Raw genomic sequence first — 16,430 nt, 5'->3', positions numbered from 1 at the left:
CAGCACCCATCCCAGTGGAAGTGGGCTGCCTCGCGCTCATCTCCGCGGTCCGCACCTAGCCCGGCGTGCGGGGGCTGCAGCGCCCAGCCCCGCTATCCCCAGCGTGCGGCGGCCCGGGGCCGCCGCTTCTTCCCATTGCCGCTGACCGGCTCCTGGCTCCCGCCTCGTTTTATGGTCGTGGAGAGGGAGGAAAAATCCCAAACCAGGTGAGTTCTGCGCTCCTCTTCTCTTTTTGTATGCTTTTCCTTGTCCCGTTACCTCCTCCCTCCCCGGCCCCCATCTCCCGGTGCTCTTCCCCGCACTGTGCGTTCCTCAGCGGCGAGCAGCGCTGCCGGGCGGGACTGCGCTGTCGTTCCCTGGTCCTGCTGAAAAAGGAGGGGCGGAGGGACGGGAAGGGGAAAAAAAAAGCCCTAATCCGCTACGTGGTCTCATCCCGCGGAGATGAATCCCTCTCGCTGCTCTTCGGGCCCGGCGGCTGCTCCGCCGCTGCCCTGCGCGTCCCGCAGCCCCCGGGAAACTCCCGCAACTCCGGGATGCTCCGGGCGCCCCGAAGCTGCGCGGTCCCGAGCCGGCGGGGAGCCCTGGCTCGTTTGTCTCCCTCGCTGGATAAGAGTGGAAAATAAGATGGGTTTTGAATTGCTGTCGTTAAGCGCTGCGGAGCCTGCGAGAGCCGGGCTCCTGAGGACAAAACAAATACGAGGTGTGCTTTAGGGTGGTTTTGGGGGCGTTGGTGTGCTGTCGTGCGGCTTCGCTGCTTTGACGCCGCTATTCCTCCCCTCTTTCAGAGAAACGGGGGAGATTTGAATCCAACTGACTCTCAGTCCTGGCTGTGTGCAGTTGGTCCAGGTATCTTTTCCAAGTCATGAGTTAGTATCTTTAAAATTCTTGGCTGGACAGTCTGATGTTTTATTTCAACTTTCAAGCTACTGTTCTGATCTTTTTCACTTTTATCGTAAATACAAGAAGTGCCTCTATTTTAAACTTTGTAGAATTTTTGTGGTCCAGCAGAGCTTCATTTTAGTGTGGCTTTTTATTTTTTCCCTGTTCCTTGCTGTTTGTGAGGTGCAATTTCGATCTTTACTTGAACAGTGCTAAGGTATTAGTACAACATAAACGAATTTTTTTGTTGTTATTATGTGACATCAGAAGGTTTTATCCCCTTCTGTAACTAAATTACTTCTGTAATTGCCAGTGGGCCCCAGACACCTCATTTTGTGCTGGTGGCAATGAAATGTGTGCACACAGAGGAGTCCTGCTCGCTTCAAGTCTGTCAGTATCTTTCAGTGCCTTTTTCAGTTAATCCTCACCAAAGCCCCACTTGGAGGCTGTTCTGAGAGCAGCAAGAGAGTGTGCAGCTGAGCTGATATTTTTAATTCTTTTCCTCCCCTCTGCTGCATATTTACTTCTGCGCTTCTCTTGTGTAACTGGCACTGTGTGTCCTCTGGCAGGGCTCTCCCTGGAATTGCAGTGCTGGGGAGAGGGTGACATGAGTGCAGTGGGGACAATGAAACTCCCTGTTTGGTTTGCTCAAAGTGTTTGTAAACACCCAGGCGGTGTTGGGGTGTCCGTATGCAAGGGATGGTGCTTTACAGCTTCCCTTTTTCCAGTGGGATAAACATGCTGCATCCACACCTCCTTGCATTTATTTTAACTGTGTTTTTTCCTTCCTCTTTACTACTGACTCAAAGGGAAAGAACAACACTGTTCACAGGCGTTGCCTTTGGTTGGTCTTTTTTTAACATTTTTGTTTCCTGGAATGGCATTTCCCCCTTTATTTTACAAGGCAGGGAACAGATAATCTAATAGAGTGTTTCCCATCTTGGCTGTAAAAGGAGAAGTTTTATAGCAGTGATTTTGTTAGCTTGGGATAGAAGGCACTGGATATGAAGTGATAATTTGAAAGTGTAGGCTGGGAATTGTTCTGGGAAATACTGATTTAGAAGTTGGTGAGAACAAGCAAAGAATCCATGGCAAGGGATTTTGCATTTAAATAATACAATTTTTGTGATGCCAATCTTTTTAAATTCTGTTTTCATCTTTCTATATGTATACCTCTTGAACAAAACATGCATAAATAGCAGTACATATTTGTATGTTTTTCAAAATTTATTACATTTGTTGGATTCAGAAAGACTGGTGACAATGCATGCTAGCATTTTCAAGCTATATTATACTATATCAGGAGGTGGATTAAAAATGTACCTCAAAAATATACACTATTGTATTAATCAGCTGAAATTTTGCCTTTCAGAAATTGAAATATAAAAAGGGACAAAAAGCTGAAAATTGCTCAATGATTGCTGTGACTCAACCTAAATGAGCTAGGGGACCCTTCCTCTTGTCCCACAAAGACCTAAATGCAGTGTATGTGTTTATTCTGAATCAAGAATTCTCCAAAATGCCAGTTGCTGGAAGCAAAGACAATATCCCAGGAAGGCAGCACTAAACATTTCCTCATGTCTTTAACTTTTTCCCTCCCTTTCTTACACATGTCAAGTTTCTGAAGGGAAATTTAAGATTAGGTGGTCTCATGGTCTTACTCTCCAGAGTTTTCTTGTATTTTAGTCCTGTTCTTCATGAAATTGAGTATGATGCCAATTTTTGGCTTCCTAGTGAAGCCAGAATTCACATCCTTGCAAATTAGTTTTATGAGCATCATCTGTGTGCCCTGAACTGTGTTAAATTGCCTGTCCCAGAAGTGTTGCTGCCCTGGGATGCTTGGGTGTCACCCAACCTTATGTACAGGGGAACCCAAAGGCTGGTGAGATGAGGGGAACTGGGACGAGCCAGAGCTGGGCCAGCCTTGCTGACTTTTCAGCTTAGCTTTCTTCTTTGATCCAGAGATGAGCTAGGAGAGGACAGGGATTTCTGTAGCCTGGAGCTGGAATCTGGTGAGACAGATGAAGTTCCTGAAGCTGGAGGTGGATGGCTGAAGGTGGCTCTTCAGGGAGGAGCTGCAGAGTTGCTTCCCAAACAAGCCCAGGGAGAAAGGCGAATGCAAGCAAACAACCCCCATTTGTCACCCTGCTGTGAAAGAGCTTTTCTCTGTTGGCTGCTGTGTGCTCCCCATGTTCCCAGACCCAGCTGCAGGTGGTAGGTGTTGCTCACAGCCTGCGCTGGAGTGTGGTGGCTCTCTAATGCAAGTTTTAGAGAGCGCATGGTTTAGCTCTGGAGCTGCCTTGGTTGGGGTCCTCGCTGGGACGGCCAAGCTGGCATCCATCAACTGGCAAATTGAGACACTTGCTCTGAGTTTTGTGGTGTGTCCCAGAGAGGTGTATTTGCAGCTGGGGTTTTTGTGAGAGGCATAGGTTTGTTGGCATTTTCTTATTTTTACATAGAATGTAGCCAAACAAGAAATTATAATAGCTGGTATCTAGATCGATTCCATTTCTCATTTTTTAAGGACAGGACTAGCAGTTTGAGTGCAAACCCTGCTCTCTGTGAGTACAGAAGGAGGAGTGGGGAACATGCTAGATGCTAGTTCGTGCATGTTGTCAAATAACCACCCAGGCAGTGAGAAAATTAGAGAGATTCATTGCAACTGTGTGGATGGCATGGCAAGAGTGCAGAAAGTAGCACAGGATGGGCATACCTTGCAGTGGTGAAGCTCCTTACATGGAGCTCCTCCATACTGATGCTTGTATGGAGGTTTGCAAAACATTGGAACAGGAGATTTAGGAGATTGTAAAATAATTTCCTGTATTACAGATGGGTTTCTGATACCAGAAACATCAGTCCAGTTGGAGAGGTCTTGGGGCAGTTGGAGAGGTCTTGAGGCAGAGATGCTCAGCAACAGCTCTGCTTTGGCCAGAGGGCAGATGAGATGACCTGAGGCAGTGTTTTGATTGACTTTATAGTTTCCACAATTTCATTTTGCAGCAAGTCATTTAGCTTCCTGCTCCCTCCCAGTGCTTCTGTCAATAACTAACTAAATTCTCATTTTATTTTTAATGGCTCTCTTACAGTGGGAAAGAAGTGGTCTGTCATGTTTGTCATATAATCCTGGTTGGCCCGTGCATAAATCATGAATTTAAAGTGGGGGGAGGGAAGGGGTTGAGTCAAATATTCCTCAGGTGCTAATATGTTGAAATAATTAGGGCAGAACGAGGATAAAACTTGTCCCTTAAAATCATTATCAGCTTTTAAACAGTCTAGACCACACTGAAGTCTGTTGTTGTTGCAGTAGTTTCATAACTAACTTGTGCTATTAAACATTGGCCCTGCATAAGGTATTAGTGAGATTTGTGTTGTAATGTCATTTGATTTCACCTTGCATAGATAAAAATAATTAGAGAGCTTTGCTGCTTTGAGCTGAGCAGAGATATTTAGGTTGTGAACAGCTTGAGATTTACTCGCTATTTGTCATCTCACCTCTCCTGGAGTTACTGCTTTCACTACACTGCAGAGGTGCACTCTTCCCTAATATACTTAAGGCAAAATTTAAACCTATTTAACACCCATTTAACCTAGCTATTAGTTTCCTGCGATAATTAGGGAATACTTGTACAAAGAGAGGAGAAAACCTTCAGTAAGGTCTCACAGAAATCTGCTGCTGTCCTTTTAAACATCACAGGATGCCCTGTTTATTTTCTTTCCTTTTCGCAGAAATACTGTCTTTTGAGCACTGCTGAACTAAAAAGTTAACTGTAACCTTTAAGTATCTGAATAGTGTTTTCTTTTAGACCTTGAAAAGAGTAATGAGAAAAGGGAAGAAAGGAGAGGAAAGGCTGTGCTGGCATGAAAAAAGATGAGCTTGTGCGTGGTTTCTTAAAAGACTGTATCCTGCAGGCTGAATTTAAAAGGGGAGGAAAAAAAAGAGGTGTTAGAGATGCCAAAGTACGGAAGTCAAGCAGTGCTTGGGTTCCTGTGTCCTGCTAAAGATGCCCTCCACAGGGAGAGGGACTTCATGCAGGGCCCCAGCAGCCCAACCCACTGCTGCACTGTGCTGCTTCTCCTCTGCAATGAAGGTTCCAAAAAACTAAACTCTGCTTTTTTTTGATTAAGCAAAAACTCAGTTTCTCAAAGGGCAGCATGTGTGCATTTAAAGTGGGAGTATTTCTTGATATAAATCCAGGCTGTTGTTTGTAAAAGAGAATTGTCATGGAAGTACCATCCTGTAGGCTGGTGCTGAGCCTTGATGCCAATTTTTTCGGAACAGTGCAGAAAATGAATCTGACTGCGTATCAGAGTCTTGCATCCCCCACAGTAACAACCATTTGCATGTGCTTTCCTGGGTGTTTTGGACCAAAATCCTTGCAGAAAAAAGAAAAAAAAAAAAAAAAAAAAAAAAAAAGGAGCTTTTATTGCTTTGGCAGGAGGGATTACCCCGTTACCTGGCTCTGGAAAGATGGGACCCCTCTCCAGAGTAATCAAGCACTTAGAATAGAATATTTTCAGTTGGAAGGAACCTACAAGGATCATCTAGTTCAGGGCTGACCATAAACATGTTAAGGGCATTGTCCAAATGTCTCTTGAACACTGACAGGCTGGGGTATAGACCCCCTCTCTAGGAAGCCTGTTGCAGTGTTTCACCATGCTCTTGGTCAAGAAACACTTTATGTCCAGTCAGAATCTTCTCTGGTGCAGTTTTGAACCATTCCTATGCATCTTATCACTGGGTACCAGGGGGAAGAGATCAGCATCTCTCTCTCCATGTCCATTCCTCAGGAAGCTTCAGGGAGCAATGAGGTCACCTCTTTTCTCCAAACCAGAGAAACTCAAAGCCTTCACTGCTCTCCAAAGTGCTCTTCCAGCCCTGACAAAGCTGTGTGGGGTTGTACAGGATGTTTCACTGCTTAGTGGGGTGTTGCTGAAGGGACAGAACCAGCTCCAGGGGAGCTGCTAATGTCCTCGTTCCCACTTGTTTTCTCCCTGCTTGTTTTCCATCTGCCTGAGCCTCTTGCTCCAATGCAGCCACCCCAGCTGCACCTTCAAGAGCTAGGATACTTCCAGACTACAAATAAATCTGAGGAGTAAGTGTAAATGGAGACTTTAACTGAAAAGGATGTGATGGCCATACAAAACAGATTAATAGAGGTGCTGAGTAGAAGAATTTGCATCTGGTTAGTAGGCATGTCTCATTTAGGGTAAGACATGTTAAGTTTCATGTCTCACCCTACATGAGACATGAAACTTAAGGCACGGGAACTTATCAAACCCTCCTGTCTTTTCAATGGTCATTCTTTTGCTCCAAATAGTCATTTATCCATAAATATGAGTGTGATGAGAGGTCCAGAAAAGTCTCAGATCCTTGCTTGGGACATAGGCCATTAGTTGAGATGTGAACATCAGCATTCAGATTTACAACCAATCAAAGAAAACTTAAAGGATTGCCAGGATTAGAAAAGAGATTTTGGGTCTGCTATATTGCAAAAAACGTTTTCAGTAATGAAAAGCGGACTTGAGAAATAATCATTAGCACTTCTCTGTGATTTAAATTTCATTGCCTGAACTTGGAGAAATGGAAAATAGATCAGTCAAGTCTTTTCATCTAATGAGTTTTTAAAGAAAGCCAGATTTGTGTCTAATTAGTGAGAATCTCTTCATGGTGCTTCGAGGGCCTGAAGAGTGGTGTTTTCATGACAGTTGGGGCTGCATGGGAATATTTACTGAAAATAACATGCTTACTTAAAAACATGGTAAGACAACCTTGTATAACCTGAATTGACATCAAGAAATCCACTCCGGCATCTCCATACTGTGTGGTCTTATCTTCCTGTTGCTTTCTGATGTGGGAGTTGTAAGTTCCTTCTTCTCCAACACTGGAGATTGAGACTTTGTTACAATACCCATTGAACTTGATTAACTGAGAGAGAGGACAACTGCCACTTGAAAAAAATTATTATTTTTCTGTTGTTCTTGCTTTACAGCTATTAACACAAATGCCTGAAAAGTAAATACAGGCTTGAAAAAGCTTTCCTGGCTCATTTGGTATCCCTGCTAGTCATTTGGAGACATCAGATTATTCCATCCTGAGATGAGTAATCTTTAGAGGTGAGAATCAGGTAGCCTGAAATTGCTGTGGGGGTGTCAGTTTATTTTTGCATATTGAGAAGAAGGTTAAAAGAATTAACATTAGCCTTTTTATTCTTGCATCCCCCCTGAAGTTCACAGTGCAATGTGTCCTGTGGAGAAAAGGTATAAATTCAGATAAACCTGTGGTAATGAGTTTATTTAAACCCCAGCAAAGATTAGAGAAATCTCTAGCTGTCATGAAAAGGTAAGGGAAGGTTTGGGGTTTCTGTGTTTCTATGTACTGCTGAGGACATCAGAATAGTCAGCATCTGGTTCACTGGAGATGTAGCAGCGAGTTCAACCTGTGTGCTGATGGCTTTGGGCTCTGCTGTTCTTCTCTGTAATCCCTTTTTCTGTGGCATAATTACAGAGAGTGCTTTTACTCTAAAGGGATGTTTTGACACAGTTTGCAGCTAATTCCATATTTTCTGTCTAAAATACGCTCAAGTGCAGTGAGTATCTGCACCACTGCAATTACTCCAGCCTTGTTGACAGTAGCTGTCTTCTGTCTGTAGCCAACAGAAGATTGTGGTACCCTCTAATTTCTCACATATAAGAATCCTTACTGTAAATATTTGCTCTTGAGAGTGTTAAGTAGTTATGAGGGGGTTCTTGAACAATGTTGGGTCTATTGAAAAAACCAAACATGTGAAGACTGTGTCAGAGTTGCATGTACCAGCAGCTTGAAACTGTAGAAGCAGAGTAGGTGCCTGATTTCTCTATTGCATTTGTCCTTGTTCTGAACAATTTGTTCCTTCTAAAAAGGGAAATGTGCCCATTCCCTTCAAGTCAGCAGTATTCACATTTCTAAAATGTGGTGATAGCATTTTGCTTGTATTGATGTATTTGTGCACACATAGAAAACCCCCAGATAAGCCCAGGTTTCTGTTAACTCTTTAATTTCAGCAGGTAAACAGGAGTCTAAAGTTGAGCTCTTAACTCCAGGCTAATGGATTTCTGCTTAACCTATTTAGGAGAAGGAAGCATGAGCATAGGACTCGGATGGAAACTGCTTTGTGGGATCTGTAGGAGTGAAGTCTCGTCTTGTGTTGTGACCTGTGGTTGGCATGCCATGAACACCTTGTGTAGGGACGTGGTGTATGTTCAGTGCAGGAACAATCAGTGTCTTTAAGCAGTTGTTAACTCCAAATTCTGTCTCTTTGCCTATCGCCCAAAACTGGAAAATAAATTTAAATATATCCATATTGTGGTTCTGAGGTACTTCTGAGTATTTCCATTATGTTTGTAAATGACTTTTTGCTACTGTAGAGTGTTTCCCTCTACTAGGAAATCTTCTTTTAAGTAGCAGTTCTGTTGTCACAGTTCTGCAGGAAAGCTGTGTCTTGGTGCACTTGCATTTAGCTATGCATGTCACTGGTTCCTGCGTGTCACTAGGAAGCACTGACAAAAATGTCTTCAAAAGCATGGCTTGTGAGAAGGGTCTGCTGGGTCACATCCCTGTGCTGGAGCTGCTTGAGATTGCCCTGTCCTGTGCCATTATACGTGGTTATTATGGACCATTCCTGAATTTTCTACTGCAGATGTGAATGTAATATGGGGAACTTCTAAAGCTCCTTTTCAAGCTGCTGCCTGGCCTTCATGAGTGCTTCCATCATGAGTAACTTCACCCTGCTCATTGTGAATATTCAGTCTTTTGTCAAGGGCCATCACATTTATATCAGTGTTGTCTCTGATCTGTTGCGCCTCTGGATTGGGAAACTGCTTGGATTAGTCTGTCGTAAAATTAATCTTTTTTTGCTAGGTTAACTTTTTGGGATAGCATCCTCAGGCTGATTCATTTTGCAGCCATGTGGGTGGTTAGCTAGTATTTAATAACAGTAAATAAAGGCATGTTTAAAACAAATCCCCCCTAGTTAAGAATTCGCAACTGAAGAAATTCAGAATAAATTGAGTATTGATTTGCACAATGAAATAACCAAGGAAAACATTCATTGTGGGCTGAAGCTAATTCTGTTAGAATAAACAAGGCTGATTATGAAATAAATATTAAATAAAGCATGTCATTAAGTTCCACAGTTTTACAAAAGCTGTCGCCTCGGGGAGGAAGAACCTGGCTTGAATGATTGTTTGTTTACTGCAGCTGTCAGTCATTGTGGGGGAGAGCATGGTGCATCAGTTTGTGGAGTAGCCACTAGTAACCAGGTCATCCTGCTTAAATGTCAGGCTTCTTGCTGGAAAATGTGTGAAACTACATAAAAATTCTTTCCGTCTTCTTAGCACATTTCTCGCAATATTTCTTGTTTTGCTTGATGACATCAGTTCTTGGAGATACAGAGGAAGGTTTTAAAAATATCTCCTGGGCAATTCTGGGTGATGCTTAGCTAATGAATTTATTGATGTCTGCCTGATACTCCGGAGGGTTGATCCATTTCTTGTTTTTCCTCTGATGCAGTTTTTGAGTCATTAATCTCTTTATGACTGCTCCTGTATTTAGTGTATTGATTGAGTTTTATTATCCACTATAAGGTCTTTGGGATAGAACTTCTGTCTGTTAGTCCCCACTTTCTACAGTGAAAAATCTGCACTTTTCTACAGTCTGTAGGTGTTACTGTAATGTGAGTAACCAGTGCTGTAACTTGGGTGGGAATAGCTATTAGTAGTTTTGGGGAAACAGTCTCCTTAATTTCATTGGAAATCAATTTATATAATTCACAATTTCCTCTAGAAATTACATCTTTTGTACTTTGAAGGCAAGACAATTGAATTCTGCATCTCTCTTGTGTTTACAGGCAAGCTGCTTCTAAACTTTGTTTCTTGGTTGCCTCTATGCATAAAATTGAGATAACCTCAGAGGGCTGCCTTGAATATTCATCAGTGATTTATTATATGCCACTGAAGAAAAGTGTTACCAGCAATGCTAATGAAGTTTATTACTCAGCCCCTCTGCTGCACATTTATTGGTATTTCAAAGATCTGCAGTCTCCACAGTGAGCTCTAGCAAATTCTTGACTGGACTTAGCCTGTAGCTGACACTAATAACTTTGATTTATGTGGGGCTTTCCCTTTGGAAGAGCTCCAAAGAATTGTATAAACTGCAATGCAAGCCACAGTGTAAATATTGCCTTAGCAGCCACCAGCTATCAGGGAGGTGCTGTGTGATGGATATTGCAGTGCAGCTGGATGTGAGGGGATAGCAAGGAAAAAAAAGAAGTTCTGCAAGCGTTGGAGGTGACATAAGGAGAGAAGTAAGAAAACAAGCAGCCACTGCCTGAATTCTGACTTTTGTCTTTGACATGATTGATTCTTATAGATCAAGTGACTCTCACATGAAAGACGGCATTTTTGTCGCAGCCTCATGATGCTGTGGTACTGGTTCAGTTGAAGTCAAGCAGAGCAAGCCCTGCTAACAACCAGGGTTTTCTTTTCATGCAGAGTATGTGTGTTTCTGGATGTCTTAATTCAAATATTGGGCTGCAGCAATGTGTTTTCAGTGGTTCCTCAGGCTGGTGTGGTTGGCTCTATGATTTCCTCCTCTTGTAGAAGCTAAAGGCACAGTTGCTTGGAGCTTGCCCTGTATATGATCCAAAAGACTTGAAAGCACACCCTCTTTACTATTCATGTCCCATTAGCCCTAAATCCTTTTAGAAAGTGTAAATAACTTTGCAAAGATGTTGGCTTGAATTTATAGCGTTCAGTTGAGTTTGTTCACAGAATGGCGTAGCCTTGGCTTTTTCCCCTGACTCATAGGTGCCCAAGTTGCATTGTCTAAATAACATTGTTACTTTAGGTCCCAGACACCATCATTGCAGAGAGGTAGCAGAGTCAGAAGTGGGTCATTTTGGTTAATTCCTCGAAGGTGGGTAAGATAAAACAGTGCCACCATGTACAATATAATCTGCCAGACCAGTTAGTGTTTTAGAGGAACTAAAGGCACAGGGCTTAAGGTGTCAGATCCCTTATTAATAAAGGAGTGGTTTGGCTTTTCTGTCCCATGCAGGAGCACCTGTTTTAGAAAGGTTTGAGCACTTTCAGCTCTGGTAGCTGAGTGCTGCAGCTTCAAGGGCTCAGAAGCAGTAGATGGAGGTCCAGAAACCAGATAGCTAGAACTGGAAGCTGTGATTGGAACAGTTGGAGAAGAAATGCATGGCTGCTAAGTGTGCTCTTGGTTGACAGGCACCAGTGTCCTGAGCAACCAGACAGCTGTAGCCAAACAAAAAATGGCAAAAGCAGAGGTCAGCCCAATAGTGAGTGTGGATGCTGATTTTGGGCTCATCCCAGCCACCTAGAGATCAAGAGAATTGTAGAAATCATATTGTTCTTTATAATTTTGCCAAAACACTCTTTCCTTCAGTAAATTCTGAGCCTGTTGGCCAGGTTAGATGATTGTAAAAGCTTGTTTTTCTTAGAAAACAGGGCTAAAGCATGTATATGCTTTGAGGAGCAGGGAGCTTGTTGAATTCAGATGCTTGGCAGTGCTCATCTGAAGATTGCATGACATGGAGTAGAGGTTGCATTGTATCATGTTTAGGCTTGGTGTGGGCAAACGAGTATTTCTTTTGGAGCACCTAATGGAGACCTCAGCAGTCAATAGAGCGGAGTTTGTGGCTTGGCTTTCTGCCTGACTGTAGGCTTAGAGCCATCTATACAACAAAAACAAAACGCAAAGTGTAATTATAGCCTGGTGGATGAATTTATATTTTTTGGTATATTCTGTTACTGGGATTACTTTAAAGCCTCAGTGTCCAGGATTCTGGTCTTTCTAGATATTTAGTTTTGTATTTTCCTAGGCCATACCATTAAATATATGTATATTGATAAGAGTCAATGAGTCCATTAATGTTTAATTCAGTACATTTTTCAGTTTTAGGATCCCATTCATTCATATTGCTGTAATCGATTCCTCCTGGAAACGCTGTGGTAATTAGAGGAGAGAATGATTTGCAAGCAGTGCTGTGACATGTGTAACCAACCTGTCTTGTTTTGAGCCTTTCATTACCTTAGCTTATGACTATAATTGTGTACCATCTCAAGCAGGAGTGTGAACTTTTCATTTGCATGTTAATGGCACTTTGTCTGGGAAGGTGCTACAGGGATTCAAGCAGTGCTATGCAGAAAAAGTAATGTGCCCAGTAAGTGAACAACTTTGATGCTTAGTGGTTCAGACGTTGGTAATAATAAGGCTCTTTTTTCTTCTGATACAGCAAATGTATCTTTCAAATGGGCAGGACAATTGGTGTTGTTTAGAAAGAGAATTGTTACGGAGAACTCCTTCCTGTAATCAGCATCTGTCTCTTCTTAAGAAAGAAGAAAGTGCTTATAACTTGTGTGCCCTTTTGAAAGGGAGAACGTATTAATTGAGACTTTATATGTGTTGTGATACGTGAAGATACGTTGGGAAAAGCTGTGTGCTGAAACTCACTGGCTTTCTCATGTGCGAGATGTGAAGCTTGTTTGGCATTTGAGGGCTTTGTCCAAGGCTCTGACATTTTACTCTCTAGCTTGTAGTTTTAAAAAGGAACATCTGTGATTTTTATCCTAAGCCTGAAGTGGGTCCCAGCATGCCTCAGTGTGGGATTGAGGTTGTTTGCCCTCTTGCAAAGAACAGGCTCATAAAGGCTATTTTGGTTGTTCCTGGGAAAGTAGACTCTCCATCATACTTCTACTTTTGCGTGGGAAGGGCTCCCTCTGAAGGCACAGAAATCCTTGTAAATATCAAAAATGCATCTTGTGTCACATTTCAAATGCTTCATAATTCCCTACTCTCCTGCTGTTTGCAAGAAACCCAAGCCACATGCTTTCATCTCGCCATCACCTCTCAGCCTGATGGATCCAAGAGGAATTGCCATTCTCTATAGGTCATACCTGGAGGAAAATGGGTAATAGGGGCATAACAGCCTAACATTTCCATTTAGGAACAGCTGAATGAGCCTCAAGAGGGGAGACCTGCTGTTTTAAATTAAGAGTGACCACTCAAGTGAGATTCCTTCTGCCTCCTGCCACTGTATGTTGCTGCAGCATCCCATGGTCCATCATTGCATCCACAGTAGCTGTCAATGGCAAAATGCAGTTTCCACCTGTCAGAGCTCAGTGCTTTTTGGTGGGTGACTGCAGGTTATGATCAATAAGAGGAAGGGAAAGGCCAGATAACAGCAGTGTTTTTTGTGCAGGGGAAAGCTCAGTGAGTGTTTTCAAGGAGACTGACCAGCTGAGAGGGAGAACACGGTTGACAGGGCTGCTTTTGCTTAAGGATAATTAGTGGGATGTAGGCTAGGCTGTAAAATGAATGTGAAAAGTAATAACAAGGAGTTGGAGCCATAGAAAGAAGAAAAACTGGAAACCCTGAAGATAAAAATTGGGCAAATTGTGCTTTAACAGGGTACTTTTTTTTTTTTTTTGGTTTGTGTGGGGATACCAGTGATCCAAGATGAGATCTATCAAGGCTGGAGAGGTACAATTGCAATAACTAAGATGTGAGAAGATGCTGGATTGGATTAATCCTGAAGGGATGACTTTTTTTTTTTTAAGGAGGCTTCACTACTGTATTTCTGCAGGAAATAACTCTCTTGCCAGCTGAAAGTAAACTAGTTCTTCTTATGAATGATCTGTGTGAAGAGCAAAGGTGCAGGTTGGCAAGGCTTTGGTTGGGAAGAGTAGGGCTGTTCTGTGAGAAAAGGGAGGAGAAGGTTTAAGGGAAGCTGGGTGGTGTTTGTTTTAAGCTGGAAATCTGAAATCTTCTTAGGTAAGTATCAGCTACTTGAGAGCTGCATCAGCCAGTTCAGGTGCACATAGAACATTAAATCAGGATAGACAGTATTTCTGTTTGAGTCTGGGGACAGAGGCACTAATGTCTAGGAGAGAATTTGGACAGTTGCAGAGTAATGGGATGTGGCCTGTCTGCATGGAGAAATGGTGAAAACCCCAGGAAAGGCTGGGCCATCATGGATGGCCTGTCTTCCACCACCTAGGAGTGAGTGGGAAGAGAAGGCAGAAGAAAGTATTATCTTCTCTATTGTGGCAGTTATAGCTTTTATGCAAAACTTAGTTAAAAGGGAAAATTTCCTGAATATGGCGTAAAAATAGTTCCCATAGAAAAACACCAGCCATATTACAACTTCCTTGGCAGACAAAGACAAAAATGCACAGAGAGTATGATACCAGGGCACAGGAAGGGGGGTATTGAGACTGCAGAATGAAAAGATACTCATCAATGATTGTAAAGAAAAGCAAAGCAGAGTTGGGGACGTCAGCAGGGAGAGTGAGACTGGAGAGGTAAAATAGTTCAACAAAGATAATATGAGGCATAGGTCTGGTTTACATGGGGTTATTTCTGAGTTTCTCTAATTTGAACAAGTTACCTGATCTGTTACTTTTTCCCCATTTTGCCTCTGTGTACAGAGTGCTCAAAGATGGACAGTAATTCTTAAGTACAGAGTTCTATAGTACAGAGTATAGTCAGGCTATCAGCCCCAAATTCAATTTTTATCATGATACAGGCTTGAAGTTACTGTTAATGATGAGGAAAGGGGAATATGTTCATACTGTTTATAGGCAACTTGCTCTCCTCTAAAGTTTAAAGGATGTACAAGGGGGTAGGTGTTAGATGGAAAGTGTGCTTGTAATAGTGAAATGTTGAGTGAAGCTTTTGACTTCTTACTCCAACATTTTAAAAATGCCACAGGCTACTTTCAATGTGATAGACCAAAAAAGAGATACATTCTCTCAAAGCACAACTTGCATGTTGTTGGAGCCCAACCTTCTGTACAATCTGGTATAAAGAAAACTCTTGTCATGCACATGGAGGTACCAACAAGGAGAAAACAAGAAAACAAATAAGAGTCCAACAAGTGTGTAAAGCAGAGATGCCACCCATATAAGGTCTGCAAAACTTCTCTGGTGTTCTTAGATAACCCAGCTAATGTTTGAATTAGTTTTGTGTTGAGTGTTAGCTATTGTAATAAACAAAGTAATAATTTGCTTCTATTCTATATTACATATTTAATCATGGCTTCCTAATTCCTATGTGCTTATCCCTACCAGGCTCTGGATGTGTCCATGAGTGTATTTGTGTTGAGGGTAAAGGGAATGATATTTGTAACCATGCTGAGACTTTATTTTGCTGGCTTTGGGGCAGATGTGTGTGGACACAGACCTGCTCCAAAAACATGCACAGACTGCTTAAAAAACATTTGCTGACTTCTTAAGCGTAATTAATATCCAAAAAAACCCATGACCAAACAAAAAACCCCAAGCCCAGTGCTTTCTGTGTGACCCCCGTTGTTTGCAACTCTTGTGTTGTACCTGGGAACTTTCACTTGGTGCTTGCCCAGTTTTGTGGGAAGGGAGAGAAGAGGTTATCAGTTGCCAAGAAAAGAGACCCAAATGAGTTTCAGGGAGCGCTTGGAACTTCTGGCTGTAACTTCAGGCAGTATGTGAGGCTCCTGCTGAGTAGCATCAACAGGGCTGTGAACCAAGGCATGGAGTTAGCAAGCCCACAATGAAAACTTATATCTCTCCACTGGAGGTGAAGTTCTTCACTCCAAATGCTACATAGACTTTTTTTGCCTGTGGAACACTTGGCTTTGCCCCCAAGCTCACCTACATCACTATGCCAAAACCATACTGAAACCTGTCCCCTTGCATTGCACCACAAATGGGATATTTGACCTTTAATGCCCAATATTCCTTGATTGTTGTGGGCTGTTTGGTGCTTTTGACAGTGAAGCAAAAGCCTATTTGTGACTTACAAAGGCATGTTCTGTTACAGGTGGATGTGTTAGCTGGGGCTGTAGTGACTGTTTTTCAGGCTGGCACTGGAACCTGATTTATGCTCAGGGTTTGAATTCAGATTCCCAGATCCAGCACACAGTATTGCCAGCTTATGCACTTCCTTTGCAATTTTAAAAACAGCGGATGTTCTAACTTTTGGCAGAGATAACCTCATGGCTTTTATCTCTGTAGGTAGCTGGCAGGTGTCGTTCCAGAGTTAGGGATAGTTTTTTGCCATTTGTTTTTCCTGCCCTCTTTTGCTGTGCTGGGCAGGGATGCTCCTCTCCGCAGTGCGGCTGGCTGGGCTCATGCCTTGGTGCTCCAGCAGCATCTGCCTGGACATCCTTAGCCCAGATTCATCCCCTGTTCTTTGTGTTTCCCCTGTCTTTTCAACCTATAAATCTTATTTCTTCCTTTTATAATCATAATGTAAAGTTGCCTCAGTTTCTTTAAAAACACTTTTTTTCCCCTTTTTAAACTTAGATTTTTACAGCTGTAACATGTTTCCGTTCACCGTCATCTGTAGCAATTGAGAGTACTGCCAGCTAAGCAAATATGCCAGTCCAGATGAAGCCAGTTTTACAAGACTTGTTACCCTGCCTGGATTCTTCACCATCACAGCAGCTTCTCTTTTGTTTTTGTTATACATGTATCCAGTAGTTCAAGTTGCCTCATTTTCAGTTGTTGTG

General features: G+C 42.6%; 1 protein-coding gene across 1 annotated transcript in view; it reads left to right on the top strand.

The window, feature by feature from the left end:
* Positions 1-70: 70 nt before the first annotated feature.
* RAB30 (RAB30, member RAS oncogene family) overlaps positions 71-16,430 on the top strand; it is a 41,247-nt gene continuing 24,887 nt past the window's right edge. The window contains exon 1 of the mRNA XM_068181659.1: positions 71-206. The gene's annotated coding sequence lies outside the window, so the exon portion shown is untranslated. The remainder of the gene's footprint in view (positions 207-16,430) is intronic.

Source organism: Anomalospiza imberbis, chromosome 2 (genome assembly GCF_031753505.1).
Source record: "Anomalospiza imberbis isolate Cuckoo-Finch-1a 21T00152 chromosome 2, ASM3175350v1, whole genome shotgun sequence".
Classification (NCBI taxonomy): Eukaryota; Metazoa; Chordata; class Aves; order Passeriformes; family Viduidae; genus Anomalospiza; species Anomalospiza imberbis.
The sequence above is the reverse complement of the archived record's forward strand: the minus strand, read 5'-3'. Positions and strand labels throughout refer to the sequence as shown.